Here is an 11,238-nt window from a genome sequence, read left to right on the forward strand (position 1 = left end):
TCTTCTTGACTCTTTGTTCAGGAGCATGTTGTTTAATTTCCACATATTTGTGAATTCTCCAATTTTTCTTGTTATTGATTTCTAGATTCATACCGTTATGGTTACTGAGATTCCTGGGGCAGGCCTGGATCCTGATTCTGCTGGACTGTCAGGGGTGGCCTCGAGTTTGGGTCTATGCACACCAACCTGGTGCTGGAGTGAGACTGGAGGCTAGGTCCACAAGTGTTGGCCTGGAGTCTGGGGCTGAAGAGGCAGACCAGGCAATGGTATGGCGGGGGGGTGCCTGAAGCCTGGGCCCATGTGGTACTGGGCCAATCCCAGTCTGGTACTGGGCCAATCTGGAGTCTGGGTTGGGCCTGAAGCTTGAGTCTCCAGGGCCCAGCCTGGACCCTGAGGCTGCAGGAGCAGGCTTGGTGCTCGTGCCTGTTGGTGCCACCCTAGCACTGCAGTAAGCCTGAAGCCTGGAGCTTCGGGGGCCAGCCTGGTGCTAGAGCAGGCCTGGAGCCTGGGTCTGCAGATGCTGGCTTGGAGTCTGGAGATGTGGTGGCTAGCCTGGCACTGTGGCAGACTGGTTCCTAGGTTAGTAAAGGCTAGCCTGGAGCTAGGGTCTAGAGGTGTTGGTCTGGTGCAGAGGAGGGCCTGGAAACTAGGTCCATGGGTATCTGCCTGGAGTCTGGGGCTATGGGGCCTGGCCTGGCAGTGGGGCAGGCCTAGAAGCTGGGTACTTAAGGTCATGTCTTCGTCCTAGGGCTGTGGGTGCTGGCCTGGTGCCTGAGACTGCCAAGGTTATCCTGGAGCTGGGTCCTGGGTGTACTGGCCTGGAGGTACCATCAAGTGCTGACCTGAAGCCTGGAGGCATGACTCTTGGCTACACTCACCAGGAATTTAGTCAATTCAAGTTGGAATTGGAGGGGATAAGAAATGCTGGCAGCCTGACACTCCAGGTGAGATATAATAAGCCTTGAATGGGAGCTAGACACAGACCTTACACCCTTCATAAAAATGTTCTTAAAATGGACCATAGACCTAAGTGTAAAATGAAAAACTATAAAACTCCTGTAAAATAGTATAGGAGAAAATCTGGTTGACCTAGGGTTTAGCAATGACTTTCTAGATGCAATACCAAAAGTACAACCAATGCAAGAAAGAATAGATAAACTAGACTTCATTAAAATTAAAAATTTCTACCCTGTGACACTATAAAAAGAATGAGAAGATAAGCTACAGACTGAGATAAAATATTAGCAAAGGACATTCTGATAGAGAACTTTTATCCAAAATATACAAAGAACTCTTTAAACTCAACAATAAGAAAATAAACCTGGTTTTTTATGTTTTAAATAAATTTTATTGTCTATATTAAGGTATACAACACAATGTTATATGAAACATATATATAGTAAAACTATAGTGGAACAATGAACATACCCATCATCTCACAGTTACTGATTATTCCCCCATTGGCAAGAGCAGGTATAATCTACTCATTTAGCAAAAAATCCTGAACACAATATACAATATGTATTAACTATAGTCCTCATGTTGTACATTTGATCTTTGATCTTTTCACTTGTTCATCCTGCATATTTACTACTTTGCATCCTTTGACCTACATCTCATTTCCTCCACCTTATCCTGACCTTAGTAATTACTGTTTTATTCTCTATCTCTATATATTTAACCTTTTTTTCTTGATTCCACATATAAGTGAGATCGCACAATATTTTTCGTTCTGTGTCTGGCTTATTTCACTTAGCATAATGTCTTCTAGGTCTATCTATGTTTTGGCAAATGACAGGACTGCCTTCTTTTTAAAGGCTAAATAATATTCTAATTTTCTATCTATTGATCTCTCTATATCACAGTTTCTTTATCCATTTGCCCATTGATGAACACCCAGTTTGTGTCTGTATCTTGACTATTGTGAATTGTGCTGCAATAAACTTGGGAGTGCAGAGATAATCTCATTTCCTTTGGGGATATACCCAGAAGAGGGATTGCTGGGTCATATGGTAGTTCTATTTTTAATTTACTTAGGAACCTCCATACTGTCTTCCATAATGGCTGCACCAATCTATAAGACATTCCCACTAACAGTGTACAAGTGCTCCCTCTTCTCCACACCCTCACCAACACCTGTTAGCTCTTGTCTTTTTGATAATAGCTATCCTAACAGGTATGAGGTGGTATCTCAAAGTAGTTTTGATTTGCATTTTCCTGATGATTGGTGATATTGAGCACCATTTCATATACCTGTTGGTCATTTTCTGTCATCTTTGAAGAAATGTCTATTCAAGTCCTTTCCCCATTTTTTTAAATCAGGTTATATGTTGTCTTGCTATTGAGTTGTATGAGTTCTTCCTAAATCCTGAATATTAAACCCTTGCCTGATATATGGTTTGCAAACACTTTCTCCTTATCTGTACATTGCCTTTTCATTTTGTTGATTGTTTTTGTTCTGTGTAGAAGTTTTTTAGATTTATATAATTTCATTTATTTATTGTTGCTTTTGTAGCCTGAGGTTTTGGTGTGATATCCAAGGAAGCATTGCCAAAGCCAGTGTCAAGGAGCTTTTCCCTTATGTTTTCTTCTAGGAGATTTATGGCTTCAGGTCTTACATTCAGATCTTTTATCCATTTTGGATTGATTTTTGTGTATGGTGCAACGTAAGCGTCTAATTTCATTCTTTTGCATGTGGAAATTCCAGCACCTATTTATTGAAGAGACTACCCTTTTCTCATTTTGTCTTTTTGGTGCTCTTGTCAAAAATTCATTAACCATATATGTTTGGATTTATTTCTGGCTATGTCACTGTCTTGTGTATCTCTTATGCCAATACTATATTGTTTTGATTACTCTCATTTTGTAATATAAATTTAAATTGGGAAGTATGATGCCTCCAGGATTTTTTTTCTCAGAATTGCTTTGGTTATTCAGAATCTTTTGTGGATCTACAGAAATTGTATGATTTTTTTCTATTTCTGTAAAGAATGCTGATGAGATTTTGACAGGGATTGCATTGAATCTATATATTGCTTTAGGTAGTATAGACACTTTAACAACATTAATTCTTCCAATCTATGAGCATGGAATATCTTTTTATTTATTTGTGTCCTCTTCAATGTATTTCACCAATGTTTTGTGGTTTTCAGTGTGCAGGCTATACTGACGCACTTTCATCTTCTTGGTCAAATTTATTCTTAAGTGTTTTATGTTATCATAAATGGGATTGTTTTCTTGATTTCTCAGCTAGGTTGTTATTTGTGAATAAAATGGCCATGGATTTTTGTATATTAATTTTATATCATGCAACTTTACTGAATTCATTTATTAGATCTAATAGTTTTTTTGGTGGAGTCTTTGGAGTTTTCTACACATAGGATCATATCATGTGCAAAGAGAGATCATTTTACTTCTTTCTTTCCAATTTAGATATCTTTAATTTCTTTTTCTTGTCTAATTGCTCTTGATAGTACTTCCAGTACTATGTTGAATAGAAGTGGTGGGAGTGGGTAATAACTGATTTTTAAATGTACAAACATCTGAAAAGGACACCTCACCAAAGAAGATATACATATGGAAAATAGGCATATGAAAAGAAGCTCAAGGTGATATGAGCTGTCTTCCAAAAGGTAATGAAAAATGCATATTATGAAAAAATTATGGAGTCCAAATTTTTTTATACCAAAATAAGCTCATACTAACTTGTTATAACATGCCTGAACAGGATCTAGTTTGAGGCACTGAAAAGGTAAGACGTAAGTTTGAAAAGAGCATCTGTCAGAGCAACATAAATTCTACTAAAATTGAAGCAAAAACAAACATCAAATTTAGTGTGAAGCTTGGGGGAAGAATGATAAAATCATTGATGCTTTATGAGAAGTTTATGGGGATGATTATCCAAAAGAAATCAGCAGTTTGCAAATGGATAACTCATTTTAAGAAGGGATGAGATGATGCTGAAGATGAAGCACATAGCAGCAAGCCTTCCACATCGTTTGAAAAAAATCTTGAAAAAAATTATGTCCATGCCCTAATTGAAGAAGACCAAGAATTAACAGCACAAACAACAGTCAACACCATAGGTATCTAAATTGGCTTAGCTTACACTATTCTGACTGAAAAATTAAAGTTGAGCAAACTTTCCACTCAATGGGTACCAAAACTGTTGTGCCCAGATCAGCTGCAGACAAGAGCTGAGCTTTCAATGGAAATTTTAACAAGTAGGATCGAGATCCTGTAGCAATTTCTTGAAGAATTTTAACAGGAGACAAAACATGGCTTTACCAGTATGATCCTAAAGATAAAGCACAATCAAAGCAATGGCTACCAAGAAGTGGAAGTGGTCCAGTCAAAGCAAAAGTGGACTGGTCAAGAACAAAGGTCATGGCAATAGTCTTTTGGAATGTTTAAGGAATTTTTCTAGTTGGTTTTCTGGAGGGCCAAAGAACAATAATCAAAATCTTAACAAACCTTTAAATTGCACACATTTTTCTTCAGTTCATAACGTAAAAAAGACTTCATTGACCTGATTAAATTTTCAGAACCCTCAGTTCCTTAGGGATGAACCAAATGGCTGGTATCAGTGCTTACAAAGTATCTTGAACTCGATGGAGCTTATGTTAAGAAGTTTATATTTTTTACTTTTACCTTTTTGTTCAATTTTTCCCTGAATTTTTGAAGTCCCCTCATACATCATCAGGGAATTGCAAATTAAAACAACAATAAGATGCCACTATGCACCTGAAAGAATAACCAAAATCTATAACACCGACCACACCAAATGCTGTAGAGGATGTTTAGCATAAGGAACTCCCATTCACTGTTAGTGGAAATACAAAATGATACAGCCACTTTGGAAGACAGTTTGCAGTTTCCTACAAAACCAAACATATAATTGCTATACTATCTAGGAATTATATTCCTAGGTATTTAACCAAATGAATGGAAATTCATGATAACACAAAAACCTGCAAATGAATGTTTATAACAGCTTTATTAATATTGGCCAAAACTTGGAAGCAACAAAGATGTCCCTCAATAGGTGCACAGATAAACATTTTATGGCCCATCCATAAAATGAAACATTATTCAGCAGTAAAAGGAAATGAGGTATAAAGCCATGAAGAGATATGGGGGAAATTTAAATTCATATTGCTAAGTGAGAGAAGCCAGTTTGTTAGTTTATTTTATAAATCAGGATATGGTTTATTTTGGTGAACATTCCATGTGTACTTGCAAAAATTGTGAATTCTACCACTTTTGGTTATAGCGGTCTACAAATGTCCATTAGGACAAGTTTATTCTAGTGTTATTCAGATCTATCCTTATTCACTTTCTAGCTGGTTTTTTTAGCTAAAATTAATTTTTAGCTAATTTTTTATTAATTATTAAGAGTACTGTAATCCCAGCACTTTGGGAGGCCGAGGCCGGCAGATCACCTGAGGTCAGGAGTTCGAGACCAGCCTGACCAACACAGTGAAACTCCATCTCTACTAAAAATACAAAGTTAGCCAGGCATGGTGGCGCATGCCTGTAATCCCAGCTACTCAGCAGGCTGAGGCAGGAGAATCGCTTGAACCTGGGAGGCGGAGGTTGCAGTGAGCTGAGATCGTGCCATTGTACTCCAGCCTGGGCAACAAGATCGAAACTCCATCCCCAAAATAAAAATAAAAACAAAACAAAAAAATAGAGTAAAGCATTGAAATTCCGAATATAATTGTGGATTTGTCAATTTCCCCTTGCAGTTCTGTCAATTTTACTTCTGGTATTGTTAAGTCTTTATCAGAGGGCAATTCGCCAAGCAGTGCCCTCTTTCTCTCTGATAATATTGCTTCTTCTGAAGTCCACTTTTGTTTATATTAATATTGTCATTCCAACTTTTTTTTGACTAGAGTTTGCACAATATATTATCCCTTTCTTTTTATTTACAGTGAGTTACTGGTAGAAAGCATATATTTGGGTCTCTAGGAAGAATTGAATATTTAATACCTTGGGACTATATAAGATTTCTATTTTTTCTTGAGTAGGTTTTGATAATTTATATTTTGCTAGGAATTTGTCTATTTTCTCTAAACTTTCAAATCCTATTGGCATAAATCATTAACACTGTCCCTTAATCTTTTTAATCTTTACAGTGTTTTTCAATATGCTCCCCCTTTTCTTTCATAATACTATTTCTATATACTTTTCTTTTTGTCTTGATGAATCTGCCAAATGTTTGTCTATTTTATTACAAAATTAAAATAATCAAAACAGGCTGGTACTGGTATAAAGATAAACATTTAGACCAATAGAATAGAATTGAGACTGCAGAAATAAACTCATACATATATCTTCAATTGAATTTCTACAAGGGTGTCAGGACCATACCATCAGAAAATAATATTTTTCAACAAATCACTTTGGGTCAATTGCATAGATACATGCAAAACAATGAAGCTGGACTCCTAACACACACTATGTTAAAAATTAACTTCAATTGATTACAGACATGAATACAAGAGCTAAAACTAAAAATTATAGAAGAAAAAGTAAGAGTAACTCTTCATGACCTTTAATTTAACAATGAATTATCAATAATGATACGAAAACACAAGCAATAAAAAATAAAGTAAAAAGACAAAAGACAACCCACAAAATGGGAGAAAATATGTGCAAATTACATATCTGATAAGGATCTGTTATCCCGATTATAACTCTTACAACCTAACAACAAAAAGACAATAACTCATTTAGAAACTGCCAAAGACTTGAATAGACATTTCTTCAAAGAAGATATACTAATGGCCAAGAAGCACATGAAAAGATGCTCAATATCATTAATCATTTAGGGAAATGCAAAATAAAATCACAATGAGATACCACTTTACACCTACTAGGATGGCTATAATCAAAAAGAAAAACAGAAAATAATAAAGGGTTCTCAGGATGTGGAGAAATTTGTAACTTCATACACTGCTGGTAGGAATATACAATGGTACAGCCACCATGGAGAACAGTTGGGAAGTTCTTCAAAAAGTTGAACAGAATTACAATATGATCCAGCAATCCCACTCCTAGATATATACCCAAGAAAAATAAAAACTTGTGTCCACTAAAACCTTGTACACAAATGCTCACAGCAATATTATTCATAATAGCTAAAAAAAAGTAGAAACAACCAATCAATGGATAAATGGATAAACAAAATGTGGTATACTCATACAATGAAATATTTTTCTCCATGAAAATGAATGAAGGCTGGGCATGGTGGCTCATGCCTGTAATCCCAGCACTTTGGGAGGCTGAGGCAGGCAGACGACCTGAGGTCAGGAGTTTGAGACCAGCCTGGCCAACATGGTGAAACCCTGTCTCTACTAAAAACACAAAAAAATTAGCCGGGCATGGTGCCAGGCGCCTGTAATCCTGGCTATTTGGGAAGCCAAGACAGGAGAATCGCTTGAACCCAGGAGGCAGAGGTTGCAGTGAGCCCAGACTGCACCACTGCACTCCAGCCTGGGCAAGAAGAATGAAACTCCATCTCACAAAAAAAAAAAAAAAAAAAAAAATTGAAGTCCTGATACATGCTATATGGATTACCCTACAAAACATCCTAAGTGAAAGAAACCCACGATAAAAGGCATCTATTGTATTATTCCATTTACATGAATTATCCAGAACAGAGGAATCCATAGAGATAGAACATAAATCAGTGGTTGACAGGGATGGGGGAAAATAGGGGTGACTGCTTAATGAACGCAAGATTTCTTTTGGGGGTGATGGCAATGTTGTGGAACTAGGTAGTGGTAATGCCTGCACAACATTATGAATTTTCTGTTGGTAGGACAGCAGTAGAGGCCATGGGTCATGGCAATCTTCTCATGTCAGTCAGCTGAGGCATCATCATCCTGTCCTTAATGGCCTTAGCAGGTCCGGGGGCTATGTGGCTCCCAATCCACATGCAGGTGACAGTGTTGCAGGCATAGGGCCAGGGGCCAAGAACCAAGGGCCTGAGGGTACAAGTAACATGTACTCAGTGATTCAGGTGGGTAAGGAGAAGTATGCCACCTCAGTGTCAGAGGAGGAGGCCACCTTTGAGCTGCTGCTGCTACTGTACTTGGGCTTCGCCAAGGTGTACCTGCAGGACCTGCACCCAGACTAGGGGAGCAGGAAGATACAGTGGTATACCTTGAAATCCAAACCAGGAGAGAAGGATAAAGAGGAGAAATTGAGGTTGACATCCAGTTTATGAGAAACAACATGACTGCCAGTATGTTTGATCTTTTCATCAAAGACAAGCCACGGAATCCATTAGGAAAACCTAAAGACAAGATCAAGGGGAAGAATATGGATAGTGCATCAGATGCTGCCTCCACCATAGTCTCCAGCACTACACCTTCAGTCGAAAGTGATGATTAGTCTTCATCCAAAGACAAGAAGGATCAAGACCTTGTTTTCCAAGTCTAATTTGCAGAAATTTCCTGATCCATGATTGCCCTGCAGACTTCAAAGCTAAAGTGCTTCCTCAACTGGGAGACTTTCAGTTCTGGTGGGACAATGACAACAATGAGAGGGACTCCTCTTCAGCTTCAGATGTCATGTCTCACAAGACAACAGCAAGTACATATCTTAAGCAGCTAAACGAAATCAATGTCACCCTTCCCAAAATGGAAGGAGTTTCCTTTCTTGGGGGTCTTCGGTCTACGAATGAAGTCCTTTCCCACTCTAATGTCTGTATCAATGGGAACCATGTTTAACTGGAGCAGCCAGAAGCCAAGGGTGAGAACAAGTATAGCAGTCCTTCTTCCTACCTGAAGCCCCAGGGCTTCAGGAAGAAACATTTGTTCTCATCTACCAAAAACCTGGCTGCTCAGTCTTGGAAGTAACCTGGGGAAGGAAGTGGGATGTCTCATGACATGTGGCTCTTTGAGCCTTCTACCAAGAACTCTCTGAAGTCCATGTCTCTGCCATCCTACCAACCACTGTTCTGTGGGGACATTAGAGAAAACACGGCTCCAGCAAACTTGGAAGCTGCAAAAGAAACCAAAGAGAGCAAGAAGCAGAATAACGAGAGTCTTCTTTGCTTTCTGGGGTGACGGGGAAGAAGGACATGGCTAAGAACAGTGAAGGTGAAAACCCTCTTACCATCCTGGAGAAGGAAGGCATGCTTATGGAGGTCAAGCTGGGTAGGATGCTTCAGGGCCTCTTAAAGACCTTACGAGAAGATTGGAGAAAGATATTGCAGCTATTGTCTCCAGAAGGGGTAACTCCCTGAACCCCTTTGAAGATGTGCAGATCACAGAACCAAAAGCTGACCCAGAATCCAAGTCTGAACAGAATCACCAATTCTCTCTGTGATGACTCCAAAAACCAGAGCTGTCAGACCTTGACTTCATCCTGTGAAGCCAATGAACACAATGGCCACCAAGATTGCTATCTCTAGCTTGGGAACTGCCACCATCATCAGTGAGAACTTGATCAACAAGACCACGATGAAGAAAACCCCTCGGATTCTGCTTTTGCGTATGCACAGCTAACCCAGAATGAGCTTATCCAGCTGCTCCTCAAACAGAAGAAAACAATAATAAGAAAATAATAATAAGAGGGATTTCCAGGATCCTGAGCTGGAAGACTATACTGACAACCTGCCAGTCATGGAAGAAACCCCCACGCTCCACATTCTGGCTCAGGTTAGCAAAAAATGCGGGAAAGATGTAAATCACCAGAATTAAACATGGGCATGTTTCCGTGAGTTTGTTTCCACCTGTTCTTGAGGTAAAGGACTCGCTATGCCTCGTAACCAGCTAGCAGGTTCCGAATCACCATCTCCCTCGCGTGTTATCTGGCAAGAGTTAATTCTACCAGTTGAAGCCAGGTTAATAATTACAGTGAATCTTTTACCGTGGGTCCCCAAGACTTTATTTTTAAATGCCACTGTGCCTTTAACTAGATTATAAGTATTTTATGGCCACTAGAGACATGATCCTAAGTTCTGATCCTGAGCCAGAGATTCAGATGGCACAGGAGGTATTCATGTATTTCAACACTGGGGTTTTCTTTCTTTCATACTGAGATTTTTTTCAATATGTATCCTCCAACTGTTAAAGCTTACCTGAGAAAGCTTTAAATAAGAAAAGGACCATGCAATAGTTGCTGTGTTACATACGTGTACTTTCTCAGCTTTTGAGTAGCACAGTTGTGGCTTTTGGCTGCAGATGCTAAATTTTTGATACCATGTAAATGTACCCAACTTCTCAGACTTGGGTCCTGTTTTTAATCTTTTTTTTTAATGGGAGCCGAAACGTTTAGAGAAAGCTTCTGGGTGTGCCTTTCAGATTTTGAACAAGCTGCCTTGTCTAAACATCAACTTCTACTACTCTCTAGCCTTAAAATGTGCTCTATTTAGATCCACAGGACCCTTCTACTGGAGATATGAAAAACAGAATACAGAAATTAAGAGAATCACTTTTTACTCAGTTAGGGGAAGTTAGTCAAAGCCCTGCTCTTGCAACAGCAGATTTCCTGCTGGCCAGCTGTTCAGCACCTTGATAGGGGATTGGGTGATCAAAGCACTCACGAAAACAGTTCATTCAGGTATGGAATGTCAGAATTCCTTTGGCCATTTTCTCCTGAGTCTTTGCTAGGTCCCCTGGTTTCCTTGGCAGCACTTCCTGGGTGGAGGACAGGGTCCACCAACTCCTCAAGACATTGAGTCTTGAGACACAAGAAACCACAGACTTCGACCCTGAAGGACCTAACTCTGTCCATATGTCTGTCCTTTGAATACTTCCTGTCTCTGCCTAAAAGGAAACCCAAACTGTTTCTATGATACTGGGGAAGTTGTAGTGAGGGTCTTAATGTAGTTAATAATCTAAAAGCCAGTAGAAAACCAAAATGCCTCAGCTTTAAATGGTTGTTTCTTTTTTATTTTCCATAATGAATAGACTCACAGGCATTTTACCCCCTTGTTATAAAATTGTGAAGAGAAAGAAGATGACACATTTTTGGACTGCTGTATTTTATGTATTTATTTTTGAGACAGAGTCTTGCTCTCCTCGCCCAGGCTGGAGTGCAGTGGCACGATCACAGCTCACTGTAGCTTTGGCCTGCTGGGCTCAGGCAATCCTCCTACCTCAGCCCTCCAGGTACCTGGAACCACAGGTATATGCCACCATGCCCAGCTTTTTAAAATTATCTTTGTAGAGACAGGGGTCTCCCTATTTTGTTCAGGCTGGTCTTGAACTCCTGGGTTTAAGC

At 39.2% G+C, this 11,238-nt stretch overlaps 1 pseudogene; it reads left to right on the plus strand.

Moving 5' to 3' along the window:
• Positions 1-7,900: 7,900 nt before the first annotated feature.
• LOC116811810 (rab11 family-interacting protein 1-like) lies at positions 7,901-10,447 on the plus strand (annotated as a pseudogene).
• The last annotated feature ends 791 nt before the right edge of the window (positions 10,448-11,238 follow it).

The sequence above is a fragment of the Hylobates moloch genome, unplaced genomic scaffold (assembly GCF_009828535.3).
Source record: "Hylobates moloch isolate HMO894 unplaced genomic scaffold, HMol_V3 SCAFFOLD_7, whole genome shotgun sequence".
Classification (NCBI taxonomy): Eukaryota; Metazoa; Chordata; class Mammalia; order Primates; family Hylobatidae; genus Hylobates; species Hylobates moloch.